General features: G+C 36.1%; 1 long non-coding RNA gene across 1 annotated transcript in view; it reads left to right on the top strand.

The window, feature by feature from the left end:
• The first annotated feature begins 872 nt into the window (after window positions 1-872).
• LOC121429587 overlaps window positions 873-16,324 on the top strand; it is a 30,174-nt gene continuing 14,722 nt past the window's right edge. The window contains exon 1 of the long non-coding RNA XR_005971950.1: window positions 873-1,041. This is a non-coding gene — a long non-coding RNA (uncharacterized LOC121429587). The remainder of the gene's footprint in view (window positions 1,042-16,324) is intronic.

Genomic DNA, 16,324 nt, shown 5'->3' with positions numbered 1-16,324 from the left:
AAATAGGAGGAGTAGATGACATGTGCATTGGAATGTTTTAAAAATGTAGCATGTATTTCAGACGGTCATTGGACATTATTGGTTTCGTTCCACATGAGATACGATGCGATCGACTTACATAATTAAACCCCATGAGAAAGAAGAGAAAATTAATCACATCTGGTTGAATAGTTTCGTACATTATGTTTCTCCCCGATTATATAAGAATTGTGACGTGAACTCGCTATGGTATTTGGAGAATAGGTATAGGTACTATTGGCTGGAAAGTGATTAGGTTAACGAAATAGCTATGACCGGATAAATGTAACGTGATATTGTTTAAAAAACCAGGATGAATATAGGCATGTATGCGTACTTTTGACATGACGCTATATTATTGATAAACAACACTTAATTTTAGTGTCGCGTCGATTATCGCCCTTTTTCGATGAAGTAAACACATCTAAACCTTGAATATTTATTTCAAGATATTTAAGATTTTAAAAATATCATTTCACTTTCTAACAAAATGTGAAAGCAACGAGTTATATCCAATTTCCAGGTTTTAGAGATATGCTCTATACCATCCCAAACATTCATCTTTTGAATTCTAAATATCAAATCTTTCCAATAGCAATTCTGTCCACCTTTCCTTGTTTAAAATAAAATATGAAAATTTTAAGTTATTACAATTAATCACTTTGCTCATCATCTGGTCGAATCCCATTTTTTTGGACAGTGCATGTGCACCACTATGTTAATGACATTCACACTGGGTTGTAAGAATGCCCAGTGAACTCGCTTATGACGACAGGCGCGATGAGAGATAGGGGGGGCCATGTGAACACTCCTCACTACGGCGTCTGATTCTTCCTCCATGGTATGTATATAAACCGCCAAAGTTGTCCGGTGTTCGGTCATTCAAACATCACGAACAAGAAGCAACGCCTCGACACAGCGACTTAGAACCAACAGACCAACACAGAGTCAACACAACACATTGGAAAAAGGCCAGACGTTTTTATTTCTACAACTTCTTGATTTAACCCATCCTTTTTTTAAGTGAGTACATCAAAATTATATTTTCTCCAAATTTTTAACTATCAGGAAAATTGAATTTGAACAATGATTTTGAATTTGGCAATTTCTTGCATTACGACTTCACTCTGTTTCAATAGTTGATAAAACTTTATTTTGTTGTTGGCTATTCGGGATTGATGATCTCTTTCATATTAAATGACACCAGATACACTTCAACTACCTAACTATAATTACAAAAGGAAGACGAATTAGTTGGAAAGCTGCTTTGAATAGATTGGATGAAAATGATTTGTGATGATTGAAGTAGGTTTCTTAGTGTTGTCAAGTGGCGACGTGTCGTATAATGTTGGTGGATATGATATTTATTTGTGGTGCCGAGTGGTAATGGGGTGTATTGTGTTTGTGATGATGATGTTAAAGAAGGTTTATTGGTGGTGCCGAGTGGTAGTGGGTTGTACATTGTTGGTGGTGGCGATGAGTGGAGATGGGGGTGTTGGTGGTGCTGAAAAAGAAGGTTTATAGCCCGGGTTTATAGGTGGTGTCAGGCGGTTATGTGTTGTACTGTGTTGGTGGTTGTGATGTCGAATTACGTTTATTGGTGGCGTCGAGTGGTAATGGGTGTACCGTGGTGTTGGTGATGATCTTAAAGAAAGTTTATTGGTGGTGTCGAGTGGAGATTATGGTGTGCCGCTTTTGTGGTGATGATGGAGTGGATGAAGGGATGATAGTGTTGATGTATTGCATACTGTTCTAAGGTGCTTACTATTTCAGTCTCTATATAATAATAGTAATATATGTGATGAAGGTGTTGATAGTGCTGGTGACATTAGTGCTGATGATTTTTATGTTCAATGGCAGTTATAAATCATATAGCTAGTTTTGTGATAGTGATGATATTCGTTATGGTTTTGTTGTGTTTAGTAGTCTAAACTGGTATACAATTTCACATGTTTTATAAATACACGCAATTAGTAGCAGTAATTCATGGTAACATAAATAGTTGTTACAAAATTACTCGATGATTAATATAGTAATCATGAATTTGAAAGAGGGAAATATGAAAACATATTCTTATCGCACACTTTACTGGATAATTATCAAGGTGAATGAGCACATGTTTCTTCTTGCACATATTTTCAAGAAGAATATTCTTTCTTTCCATTTTTAAATGTGTTTATTTTCGATCCTCTCTGAATGATTTGACTTATCCGGGGTGAATAGCATGTTTGAGAGAGTGTAGTAATTTCTTTCACTTGATGGATTTACTGCCTGGTTGATCAATATTTCACAATAATTATGGACCCTCCCTTTTCACTGAGAACGTAAATCGTGCTCTAAAGCATCGATTAAGATTGTAACGCTGAATGCGTATATCCGACAAGAAAAGGGATTGGTAAAACAATCTGTTGGTAAATAATGGTGGAAATTGAACAAATTTCTGGTAAATTCCAAACAATAATTTGATTGTATAGGACTATTTTTCTTTGAACGACAAAATTCAGCAGCACACTTGTTATTTTGTAAGACCATTGTTAGAGTTGAGTCATCATGACAATCACAGCGATATGCCACGGTGGACGGATGTATCCGGTAACACTGAGGTAGTTACATTAACTAAACCGACTCCGAACCAGAGATGTCGTTCGAAATAACGTAATCATTTTGATTGTTCTGGGGCAGGTTTTGACTGTGGTATTATCTTCAATTGTCTCTTTCGAAGAGTTTTTTTAATAGATGATTGATTCAGACAATCTGATTGCACGAAAATACTACTCATGGGGAAATGATCGGCCGTATGTGAATTCCCAGAATGTATTATTGTCATTATAAAATATAATTGGCATTACTTAATTCCATAATTATAATCCTCCTCTGAGACATGCGTGGTCTAGATTGCCAATTTTGTATTTGAAACAAGAGAGTATGATGAGGGTCAAATAAGAATGTTTGGGGATGTAAGAGAGAGAGAAAAAGAGTGAAAGAGACTGATATCGTTTTCTGAACATTATGTTTAAATTTATCTATCTCAAAATTAGATCTTTTTATTACGAAGGTCAAATTTTGTTCCATATTCATTCTTGACCAGCTAATTTGATTTGCTCATTACGCTACTGAGAGAGGGGGAGGGGGGTGTTTGTTCAGTACTTTGACACAATTTTAAGTATTATAGAAAAATAGAAAAATGCTTATAACAATTTGCTATTTGAATTTTGTACGTACCTCATAGTATTCTGTTAATCATCTATGTACGTTTCATCAATGTTCACGATTTGAGAATAAAGGTGCTGCTTGTTGAGATTCTACTCTTAAAAGTACTTTATTTAAATATTAAAATGTAATAAATGCACCCTAGAGATATGATAAACAAAATGGTAGTGTCTTTTTCGCTTTCCTTTATTGAAATCAAGGACGCATTTATCTTTTACTAACGACAGCACCATTGGCGCCACCGGTACCCCGTGGCTCAACGGTTATAGTAGTTTAGTCCATGAAAAAAGTAATGTTACGCGCAAATATGGTTTTTCGAAAGTATCACTTTGAAATATCACTTAACCTTTCATGTGTGCTTAGTTCTATATAAAATCAACTGGACAAGTCTATAAACTTGGCCATAAAAACATATTTTGTATATACATACAACATTTTCTTCTGAAGGTTAATAGAAATTAGACGGTCATTTACATAATATTCTCACTCTCGTTAAGAAAAGAATGCCTTTGATTTAATACTTGAGACAAACAACTATTATGAAATTAATTGGCAATTTTATGACTATTAAGCGATTTTTTTCTGTCGTTAAGATTGAAGGGGAAAGTTTATATGTGTGTTTGGATGGGGTGCGAGATGGAATAATGATATTGTCTATACGGATTAGGGCATATGTGTGTGCGTGAGGGCAATTAGGGTAATTAAGATTTTTGGTAAATAATGACATGATGGTGGGATTGATTTATAAAATACACCGATAATATTCAAATTGAAATAAAACATTGAATGAAAAATATTTCTGATAATACAATGATTGGTGTGAAGCAAGTAGGTTTAAGTGTAGACTTTACAAAAAGTTTGGCCCATATTTATCGTGTTTATATGAAATACGTACGTTTCGTGATAGAAAGGATATGAAATAGATTTATAAAAAAAATCAGTGATGAAAATATTCTTAAGTAGTTTATTCCAGTTTTTGAAGCATTCCTTATTCAATATTAATGAGAGAGAAAATTTATAATGGAACTCGTTTAAAAGAATATTATTCTTACATCGCCCTTCTCTCATGATTTATTGCTAAAATTTTGTGGCATAATTTACAAAAACAAAAGTGAACTAACTTTAATTAAAAATAGGTTTACTTTGATATTGATATGAGGATGCCAATAACTTGGTAACAGTAAAGTAAAAATGAAAATTGGAATGAAATTTTTGCATAAGATCATCAAAATCTCTTTCTCTATTTCATCGTTATTTGTTCCTCACATTTTTCGATAAATCAAAATACACTTCAATGCCATATTATGAAATCTCGCTTTCCTTAAGCAACAAGTTTTCCATGATTTCTTTTTTATGTCATTGCAATTTTGCTACTGATTGTGGATGACAAATCATCTTTGATCCCTTTTTTCTTTTACCCTTATACGCGAAACAAATTAATTGAAGAATCTGGATAAATGAAATGTACTTGTGTATATATTTTGTGATAGAAATGGATGAAGAGAACAATGGTAGGCGTAGCTTAAATCAAGGATCCTCAGAGCTATCTGCCCTTTGAAAAAATAGGTGATGCCGAAAATATGTCTCTGCCGGGAATCGAACCCGGGCCTCCAACTTTGAACGCCGGTGCCTTAACCACTAGACCATAGAGACGGGCTAGGGCGACCCCGATCCGATTGACCGTCAGATAAACAGATTTTCGACACTATACCAATTATAATTTCCTTTGTCGGGTGAAGGTGGGTTTTGAACATTGACAAGCCGCCATGCCTCAGCTGGATCAAAGCTATTGCTTTGATACAGTACACGTATAGGAGAAAGTATACAAATGTGTGAAGTTACACATGTACAACAGCTTTGGCAACTCTTTTATTTAAATATTTTGTGAAAGAAATGGATGAAGAGAACAATGGTAGGCATAGCTTAAATCAAGGTTCCCCAGAGCTATCTACCCTTTGGAAAAATTGGTGATGCCGGGAATCGAACCCGGGCCCCCAGCTTTGAACGCCGGTGCCTTAACCACTAGACCACAGAGACGGGTTTGTGGCTAGGGCGACCCCAATCCGATTGACCGTCAGATAGACAGATAGATAGATGCATATATATATATAAATATTCTGCTTCGGCATATGAGAGCTATGCTCCTTTTAAAATCTATGATTTTATTTCTACGGCATTTACTATACCATTTATGATATATATATATATATATATATGTGTGTGTGTGTGTGTGTGTTGTGTGTGTGTGTGAGGTGTATCTGTGTGTGTTATACATTATACATGAGCAACAGCTTTGTCAACCCTTTAATCAAATGTTCTGAAAGAAATGGGGCAAGGGAAAATGGAAGATTAAATTAAAGTTCCCCAGAAATATATTCCCTTTGGAAAAATATGTGAGACCCAAATAATGTCTATGCCGTAAATGGAACCCGGGGCCCCAGCTAAGAACGCCGCGGTGTTCCATTTACGGCGCCGGTGCCTTAACGACTAGACCACAGAGGCGGGTAAGTGGCTAGGGCGAGTCCGATCCGATTGATCGATAGATAAACAGATTTTCGACACCACCAATAGTATTTCCTTTGTTGGGTGTAGATGAGTTTTGACCAATAACAAGCCGCCATGCCTCAGCTGGATCAAAGTTGTTGCTTAGATACAGTACATGTATTGGACAAAATTATACAAGTGTGATAAATTATGTATGTACAACAGCTTTGACATCTCTGCTATTTAAATGTGCAAGAAATGGGTAATGGAATAATATATATACATCTATTTCGGAAATTGCCAAAGTCAAAGAACTTTTTCTTCCGTTTCCAAATGCAATATGAGAGCTGTAAAGAATCCAATTTTTTCCTTGAGCGTTTCGAATAGCCAATCGTACGTGCTCACATGACAGGCCGGGTTTAATGTTAGAAATTGGATCTTCTTAAAATTGGCGGTGATCTGTGCTAACGTCGAACATACCTTAGACAAAATTTAACGAAAAATGAATGGTGTCAATGTCCTTTTGATAAAAAGAGCTTTGAAAGAGGTAATATTTTCCTGTTAAGCTTCATCTCTATATAATCGATGTACTATATAGCATTACTTTTCAATAATCGTTCAAGCGCAAGTCTTTTTACCTAAAAAAGGTGAATGAAAAGATATAAATAAATAAGCCTACATCAGACTGCAATCATATTCATAATTATGTCTGTTATTTTTAAGTTGAGATCAAAATATTAATCCTTGCAAAATGGATTACATTGAATTATAATTTAAATTCTTCCTTTATCCGTATGTATCAACTGAAATTGTGATTTCAATTCTAAGTTTGGTCATACACAAACTTCCTTTTTAAGGGGTGGGTTGATGATGCTTTATTTTTTCTTCCGTCATTCACAAAATAACAAAACGATTAAAGTGATATTGAAAATATGAATATATACATAAATGTATTTTTATATTCAGGATGAAAAATGTAGAACAATTTGTTACAGCAAGAAACTTCGTAAATTACCTTCCCCCAGTCAACAAAAAGTTTGAAATGAAATTGATTCATGTTTGCTGCAATTTGGAAGTATTTTGGTACCTATCTGTACTTACCTATTTCTTATTCTTGGAAATCTTATTTCCTTTGACGAGAGCCATGTTTTGTTTCCTAATATGCGTTCTAACTATAGTGATTAATGCATACTTTATTACATTGACTTCACTTTGGGGCATTTTAATGATATTTCCTTTTCTTTCTTCCCAATATGTTCAATGAAATCCCCCAAATCAATATTGTTTGCTTTTTTCCTTTTAGACAAAATGACCAATGAATAGAGAAAAAAGAGAAAAACTTGGAACCAGAAAAGTAGATGCAAAGGGCAAACAAAAAATGAGGGGAAAATTGACAAACACAAAGTCTTAGAAATGCCCGAAGGAAATGCAACTTCCATGTTGGCCCTCTTACATCGTTAAGTTCACAGAAAAGGTGACTATTATTCAATATTTACGCCCGGTGTGAAAGAGGTACACCACTGAATTGTACTAGTTTGGGCCTCCAGAAAGGAATCGAACGTAGATCTTGGCGAAATATGTCACGTGATCTCTTAAATCAAGATGATTGATCCGACCGTTTTGTTTCAAGTATGGTAGCTTGGTTGAAGAACCCGAACGGGAACAGACGATTTTCGCCTCGGGAAAACCTGCGCAGCGTGGGACAATATCCTTTTGATTTTTGGCAGATTTTTTTTTCTTCTTCGTGTGTGAGAGCAGTAGATAAATCAATATGAGAGGAAATTTTGCTTGGAACATATTTGTCCATTAAGCCTCTGGCAGGCTCATTTCGTGTCATTTGCTCTTCAAATAGCATCCGAGTTTACATAATTGATCGAACGATATGGGATAGGAAAAAGAAGGATCCCCCGAAGTGAAACGGTCAAAATAGGATCAGGGCGAAAGATTTGTGATTTTTTCCTCTTTGTTTGCCTTAAGGGGATCTCTAGTGAGTATTGATCCAATCTGAAAGGAAGCTAGATTATGGTAATAATGATGACCGTTAGTTGGGGGAACTATATAGGGGTAACATTGAGTAGGAGATTCAATAAGAAAGTTCCTATATCCTACATACAAATCTGACAAATAATCCATAGAGTATACCTTATCCAACCACTTATAAACACAATTCTAAGGACAAAGTTATAAAAAGCTTATCATTGGCAAAGAAATACCCAAATCACTTACTATAGAAGCATTGATCCTGTCCCGAAATAGATTATCCAACTTCAATCAGAATGAAATGTTTTTATATTTCCAATTTACGAATCTATAAACATGTTTTTTATTTTACATGTTTAAAAATAAACTTCCTGGGGATCAGACAAAACCATTAACCATGTTCACAGGAAAATAAGGAGGTTAAACGGAAAAATAAGTTTCCATCTTGAATGAGAGAGGATTGCGAGCTTTAGTCATTTCAGTTAGAATATCGAACACCAGGTTGAAGAAAATGAATTTTACATAAAGGAAAAACTAATCCAACAAAGTGAGTTAAGTGTAAACCCATGTTCATACTGTATTTTTTTACCCAAAAGAGTTATCAATACGAATCTGCTTATTTTATATATATATATATATATATATATATATATATATATATATATACAGTGCGTCCCAGAAAAAACGAAACCGAGATTTAGCGATGATTTATCATAACTTAATCATAAATAAAATAGACAAATGACCTATCAATGTAAAGCTTAGAATCTCCCCTTTCATCTGGTGCTACTTAGATTATTCCTCATTCACGCATGAGTGAGTAAAAACAATTCGAAGAGAGGACGCTAAAAACTCACTTGGCGGGGGGTATCTGAATTTCAAAAAGAAAATCACATGACTAAAAAGTTCAATATCTGCTCTTTTCTTTGATACCTTAATCACAGAAAATGGTCGAGAATTAAAAAAGTTATGATCCCTCGAAACAATGCTTGTATTTCCCTAATTTCATTAAATAAACTTGTTTTCACCGGTTTCCCACAGAAGCTATCGCACGGTAACAAAAGACTTCATGCATGGCTGATCGTCAACAAAAAGGAGTGTCGAGTGAGTTTGAACCCTAGCCTCTAAAAACTCTTCATTTTCTGAAATTATTGAAATTCAAGCCTTATTTCAAATAACCAGAACTTTGTTATTTCTTTACCATTTTCTGTAATTGAGGTATCAAATTAAAGAGCAGATATTGAACCTTTTAAAAATGTGGTTTTCTTTTCAAAACACAGATACGGCCCGCCAAGTGACTTTTTGGTATCCCCTTTTCAAATTATTTTTGCTCACTCATGCGTGAATGAGAAATAATCTAAGTAATACCAGATGAAAGAAGAGATTCTAAGCTTTACATTGATAGGTCATTTGTCTATTTTATTTATGATTAAGTCATGATAAATCATCGCTAAATCTCGGTTTCGTTTTTTCTGGGACGCACTGTATAATCATATTCAATAAGTTCTGTATTCTTCCCATTTATGTATTGTATCATTTTGCTATAATATTCTTCCTTTACATTTTTAGAATCTTTACTTTCTCGTATATGTGAAAAATAATGGAAAAAGTACAAAAACTAACGTTGATGGAAGTTTGTACGTAATTTTACGAGCCCATGCTTAAAGACAGATGACGGATATAAGTCAATTTGGGGACTTTATACTTACTTAATTCAGGCATGGAATGAAGTAAGATCATGAATGGAATAAGAAGTATTGCTATCAGAGGGCGCCTTTATTGAAACCCATAGAGAAGATATGATGATATTGGAGGCATCTCTGCCGGCGGATGGTGGTAGGGTAATAATGCATAGAGGAAAAGAAGGCTTGAAAGATCGTGGCCTGGTATAATCATTCCATGTTCGGACATGATGGAGACATAGAGACTATGTTAGTGAGAGATAAAATGAATCTTCAAGGAGGGAGAAAGCCACTGGAAATGCTCATAGCTGGATGCATGGGGTTCTGCCTTTACATTCTTCACTATCGAAGTTGCACGAGCGTAAACATTTCCCATGTGTGTTAAAAATACCACTTTTAAAATTTAACAAGGTTGAAATAAGAGGGACTATTGCTTACTACCAGTTGATAAGAAATATACATGTATCTGACATTTTTCGGGAAAAAAATAGGCATTTATGAAAACATCTCAGGATGAGATCTCATACATCCCCTTCCTCCAATGAAATAATTTCAAAAGCTAAGTGAAGTTTCTTACCTTTTTGGACAAAGGGAGTTCAATGATTGCCCTTCGATCAGCGTTGAATGGCGAATCATAAGCAATACAGTTTTGTCACTCAGCTATATCAAATTAAAAATCAGAGAGAGAGACTCAAGATGAAATAGCATTCGCCTAAAATTGCAAGGAATGTATAGACACTGGGAAAAAAGTATAAACGAAAAAAAAACACGTGACGAATGAAAGAGGTGAAAAAGGGACAAGATATTATGAGGTGATTAACATATCACTTAATTTTTTGAAGAAGAGTTGTATCATCAAGATTTTTATTTTGTTTTATTTTATCTAGACCCTTTAAAAGCAAACTTGGCTTAACCTGAGTAAACCATGTAAAGTGCAATGTTAAATTGTTCAATGTGTCTCACCCTCTGCCTCTATCTTTGTTATTCTCTGTCTCTATCTCGTTCTTGCCTTTCCTCTGTCCCTTCTTCTTCTTCTCTCTCTCCTTCTCCTTCATCTATCCCACCTTTTTTTATCGTTATCCCTTTATTATATGCTTCATCAGTATGGAGAAAATCAATATTAAGCTTGAAAGTAGACAGGTGAGCAAACTCATCAAGGGTTATTAGATGAGGGATTATTATAGTCACCGCTAAGTTACTATTGCTTTTAATTGCTGCCTGATTCAATAACTCCACGTGGTGAAATACCCACTGAAATAACTATCAACAGAATGTAATTAACGATTTTCTTTTATTATTTATAAATTATGTCGGCAAAATAAAGTACGATATGGGATTTTTTAAGATTTAATTTGAGCAATTTTGAGGAGCCATCAAAATTTGATTGCTATGTTTGATTGGAAAGTATATTCGAAAAAATATTCCTCGATTGAACATAATTTTAATGGCATCATTACTTCAATCTAATTCATTATTCGATCTATGTGATTATAAAGGACATTATTATAGCATACAAAAAAGAGAGACGATTAATTTCTGACGTTCTGAGATCTATATTTGCTGGCAAATTAGTATTTTCACCTACCTGGAAAAGGTGAGTGACCAGTTCAAAGTGATATTGTTCGTCAGCCTGTTGAAGATTTATGTCGTTATCCAAGCAAACATCATTATTTCAGATTTTCTTTCCTTTTATCATGGACCTATTAAGGAATAGGTCCATGCTTTTATAAAGGGTGAATGCGCTGTCAGAGGAGGTAATATGGATTATAGATTATCATGAGAATATGAATGAGAAGCAATAGTTACTTGATAGGAATTCTGATGAATCGAGGAAACATGTAAACATAAGAAAAGGATGACCTTCAGATTCAATTTCAGTTCATTGTTAAACAAGAGTAATCTCGAAATTAACTGACGGTTCACTTTTCGCCTTTATAATGAGCGAACTATTCCCACTTTATTTATTTTTTCTTTAATCAATATATCCATTTCGAAATTGCAAGGCAGATTTAATCTCTAATAAAACTTGCTTATAATAGATGTCCGGAGTTTCTAACCGTTGATCAGTTGCACTAAATTTTGCAGAGAAAGTAGCAAAATGATGATATCGTAAGGCACTCCGATTTCATGTGGTTGAGGCACCAGCAGTATGACGGGCCGTTCATGCCATAAGCCGTCATTCATTTACTCACTCGAGTGAGTGTGTGAGTGAGTGAAATGTACGTATTTTACAATCACTCACTCGGGAGAGTGAGTGATTGAACATTTTTATCCAATCATAGAGCTAGAATCGTTATCGATTCTCCTCACTGAAGTGGTTGTATACCACACGAATGGATGTACAACCACATCAGTAAGGGGTCTCGATAACGATACTGGCTCTCTGATTGGATAAAACTCTTCAATCTCTTTCTCTCTCTCCCGAGTGAGTGATTGTAAAATACCTACAAATCATTCACTCACTCAGCATGCTTGAGTGAGTGAATGAATGACGGCTTATGGCATGAACGGCCCGTCATACAGCAGTACCCATCCCACCCGAACACACACACACACCCTCACACACACACACATACGCACATCATTCGCACGTATGTCAAAGTCACTCACACATTCACCTAACGCACCTAAGTAAATGCTACATGCACATAGAAAATGATTCAGCAGATACTACTCATTGTTCTTGTCTTAAAAAAACGGGGGCGAGGGCAGGGTACCAAATTTTACTCCTAAGAAGCGAGACACATTAGAAGAGCTTCCCCAATGGTGTTAACAGGGAAAACTATCAATTTTATATAATTGGCGTCATCGGCGGCGATCCCCGAGGGACCGGACTCCCAGAACTTTTTATTTTGTACAACAACAACTCCGAAAATTTCAAGAAGTCGCCGCAAATGAGAGCTGAAAATATCAAAATCAACCAATCCCGTATTAATTCGTAATGGACAACGGTGAAGTTGTACACACCACTGCATTTAGATGTACTCTATCTTACCTTCTTCGTGAAACCTCTGTGTTTTATAATGCACATCCTCGCCAGGGTCTGTTTAAATAATGTTTTTATTAACGTCAAAAATACTTTGAAGAAGTGTTAGCAAACCTGCACCATCAAATGGCGTGATATGAAATAATCAAGTTTGCACGTAAAGCTAGTCCAAAGTGTTATATGCACTAAATGACGTCGACGTTGGCAGCTGCAAACGATCTTTTCGACGTCTTTTCGGGTGACCGACTGTGGCAGATATTTCAGTAGAGTGGAGAGCCACCAAAAGGTTTCCCTTTTGTCTGATTTCAGATAATATTATAGGGCACCCAGCCTCGCGTTTTTTTTCATTATCCCTGATGTCCACGATTAACCTCTAACAACAAAAATGAAAATAAAACATAACGACGCAATGGCGGCGCTATGTTGACTTCAAAAGATAAATTAGCCGAGAGTCGGTTGCAAATCTCACTACATTTATCAATTTATTTTATTTTCATAGGCAAGTCCTGTAAGAAATCATTTCCCTTCTGTATTCCCCAACGCTTTCACTTTATGTCTTTCTCTTAGGAATAAATCGCTTTTAATTGCCAAAGACCGGATGGTGTTAACCGAACATTTTATTCAACAATGACTGCTAATACCAATAAATCAATACACGCATTGGGGACGCTCGCACTTGCCGTCACGGGTTTGTATTCGAAACGCCACACACTTCATGCTCGCCCGTGACTGAGTAGGGGTATATGCCAATTTCCACCAATCCTCCCAATGGAACCTGGTCCCCCAGCCGTGAACTAGGATACTCAAGTACACTGTATGCATTGTCGCTAGTCGTCTTGGGATGGTTCTCATGGCGTCTTAGGGTATCGGTTTACATCACGCTCTTCCACTCACTCTAAGAAGCCATAATGAGGTGGCGAACATCGTAAAGAATCAACAACATTTGCTGAAGAATATAAGTACCCGTTCCAGCGGGATACTGACATGAATGATGAAAAAATATGATTCTCGGTGGTGAAATTAAAAAAAAGATAAGTCCATTTGGGTCTCCAATTGTTTATATACAAGACCCTTTCTCCCACATGGAATTGTGACCATTGATCTTCTAATCAGACGTTACTTGCTGCCGTTTGCCTAAATATATGCCCCCGTTTAATTTAATTTCATTTTAAAAGTTATTTGTTTTATAGTATATATAGAGCCCATTTGAAAAAAAATCAAATTCAAATTCTGAGTTGGTGATGGAAATTTTCTATGAACTTATCATGGAACATTGTCCAATTGCAATGTTAGATTCAGGGGCGGCACCGCCGCACGGGGAAACTTTGACAAAGGGGTGAAGAAGACTTAAAGATGACATAACTTTTTTTAATGCGGATTTGCATGACAACGAACCCTCTGTTTAAGCTCTTTCTTGCTCTTTTACTTCACTTTCTCTTTCTTCTTTCCCATCTCATTTTTCATTCTTCATAAAAATCATTGAGCTGACTGCATGCCCATATGCCCCATGTAGCACCCACTGGTTAGAGACATTGGATATACGGCCTGCAGTTCACTCTTTGCTTTATAATGCATGTATTCTTCTGGAGGTAAACGGCTATATATTGATAGGTCTCCTTAGAATACAATTATTTGCTTGATGAAAAAGATGTAGGTGTCCAATCACTTCACACCGTATGTTATACGCTCTGTCTTGTCTACATTATGTTTTGTCCTACCTGGTAAAGATAATTCAAGTGTCTGGTAATGATGGCGATCCGTCAAAGACTCCTGCGACCACGAGATGAGTATTGAGATCACTCTATCAATTCTTGGTAGATTAAAACGTAAAGGGGCCCCGCCAGGAGGACGCACTCTCTCAAAGCTAGTATTAAAGACTTGTGATATCGGATGAGTGAAATAAGACGGAAATTGCTTGAACATATGATTTTGGCTTGTCCTGGGGGCCGTTTCATAAAGCTGTTCGTAAGTTAAGAGCGACTTTAAGAACGATTTGTGAACCTTTCTTACGCGCTTCATTTTCCACAAGAAAGGATCACCAGTCGTTCTTAAAGTCGGTTTAACTGCCTGACGTGTATTAAGTAGTTCATCGATACATGCAATTCAGAATGTATTTACCTGTCTATAATTTTTTTGTTTAAGTCCTTATTGTGATTATCATCGTTATTGTCACTACCGGTATTGTTTTTTCTCTGGTGATTTTAAGTCATCCTGATAGTAACAATGTGTATGATTGTGTAATATGATTTTGTGGTTGCTACACTGTAAAAACTGTGGTGTTAAAAATGACACCAGTAGGTTTTAATAGAGGACCACCCTGAGGTGTTAAAACTACACCCTAGAGATTGAACATAACACCAAAGAGTGTAAATGTAACAACAAAAGGTGTTGTAATAACACCTATGGGTGTAAAACTAACACCACCAATATACATACATACACCGTTTAACACCAGAGTTTTTGCTGTGTATCATCATTAATAACTGACTGTTCCCTCTCAGTTGATCTCTCTAATGCAAGGTAGAGAGAGGGAGAGAAGGGGAGGGGAAGGATGTGTGAGTGCGTGTGTACTTGTACGTGACGTGAGTTTGTGAAAGTATTTGGAGATTGAGACTCTCGGAAGGATCACTCTTGATGACTAATGTTACGTGATGTTTTGCATTATAGCTCATGAGAACGATTTGTCATCAGGCTATATTGATCACTGTTTAGGTCCACTGTGCATTCTAATGCTACGAGTAGGGGTGCAGAAACTTGGTTTAAGAGAGCATTTTAGCAATCCCTTCACAGACGCTTTCTATAACGCTAATTATCTTTTGTCAAAAGCCCTTCGTAACAAAGCAGTCTTTGTCGAATCGTCGATGACTCCAAACAGTAATGTCGTACCGGAGTCTGGACAAACGACATGTTTTTATCAGGTCCGAATTTTAAGACGATGTGCTATCCCGGTCCACCAACTTTCGACAATGACCTGTTATCTGTCCATTGTAATTTGGCGGGAATTTTCATTAGATTCTGAATGTTGTAGAAAGCAACGTTAAAAGCAACATGTATTGTGCTTGACGGCTTTACTTAGTCAAACAGTTTGTCGAAATGGTTTGGGAATTGCTTTGAGAAACATAACTTTAATCAACTTGAGAAGTCATAAATGACATGAGGCATTGTAACCAGGGGAAATGAACGTACGCACGAATGTCAGCTTAATGATGATAACTTATGAATCCTGAGAGACTCAATAGATCAAACTTGAGTTACGAATAATATTAACCAAACGTACTTTGCATTTTTCCGCCCCAAATCAGGGCGGAGATTAACCCTATCCATCCCGAGGGAGGGGGGGGGGCAAAACTGCCCCTCGACATTTTTTACTATAAATCTGTAACGCGAAAAGATCGCGCCGCGACGTTTCAAGGCTTTTTCAAGGCTGGATAACGCGGTTTTGAAGTTACGTAACATTTTGTAAATGCATGTCAGAAAACGTTCGAAAACGTGATTTCATGAACAAATACAGTGCAAATTCTGTATGTAGCCAAAATTCATAAATGTGTCATTATTTTTATTTTCACTTTTTAAAAGCAATTTATTTCATGTTATTTATGACTAATAAGGTGTTTCCGACGATTTCCTTCGGAAAACAATGAAAAACATAAAGTCGAAAGAGAACAAAATACATAAAAAATAAAAAAAAACAATGAAATACATCAGAAAAATGAAATTGCCATTAAGAAATATATACATGATAATAATCCTAAACAGAGTGTCCAGGCCAAAATCGAGCAGATTTCGGGCTGTAAAAAGATTTACAGTAAAATCATGACTTTATACATTAATTAGCATAATTGATTAATTAGAAATTCATTTTAATTTTTAATTGAACTGTGGAGATTAAGTCACGGGTGACGTGCGTGCCAATTTTCGTCTCGATCGCGCGATCAACGGCTGAGATCTGAGGGGGGGGGCTGCC

The sequence above is a fragment of the Lytechinus variegatus genome, chromosome 1 (genome assembly GCF_018143015.1).
Source record: "Lytechinus variegatus isolate NC3 chromosome 1, Lvar_3.0, whole genome shotgun sequence".
In the NCBI taxonomy this organism is placed as follows: domain Eukaryota; kingdom Metazoa; phylum Echinodermata; class Echinoidea; order Temnopleuroida; family Toxopneustidae; genus Lytechinus; species Lytechinus variegatus.
The sequence above is the reverse complement of the archived record's forward strand: the minus strand, read 5'-3'. Positions and strand labels throughout refer to the sequence as shown.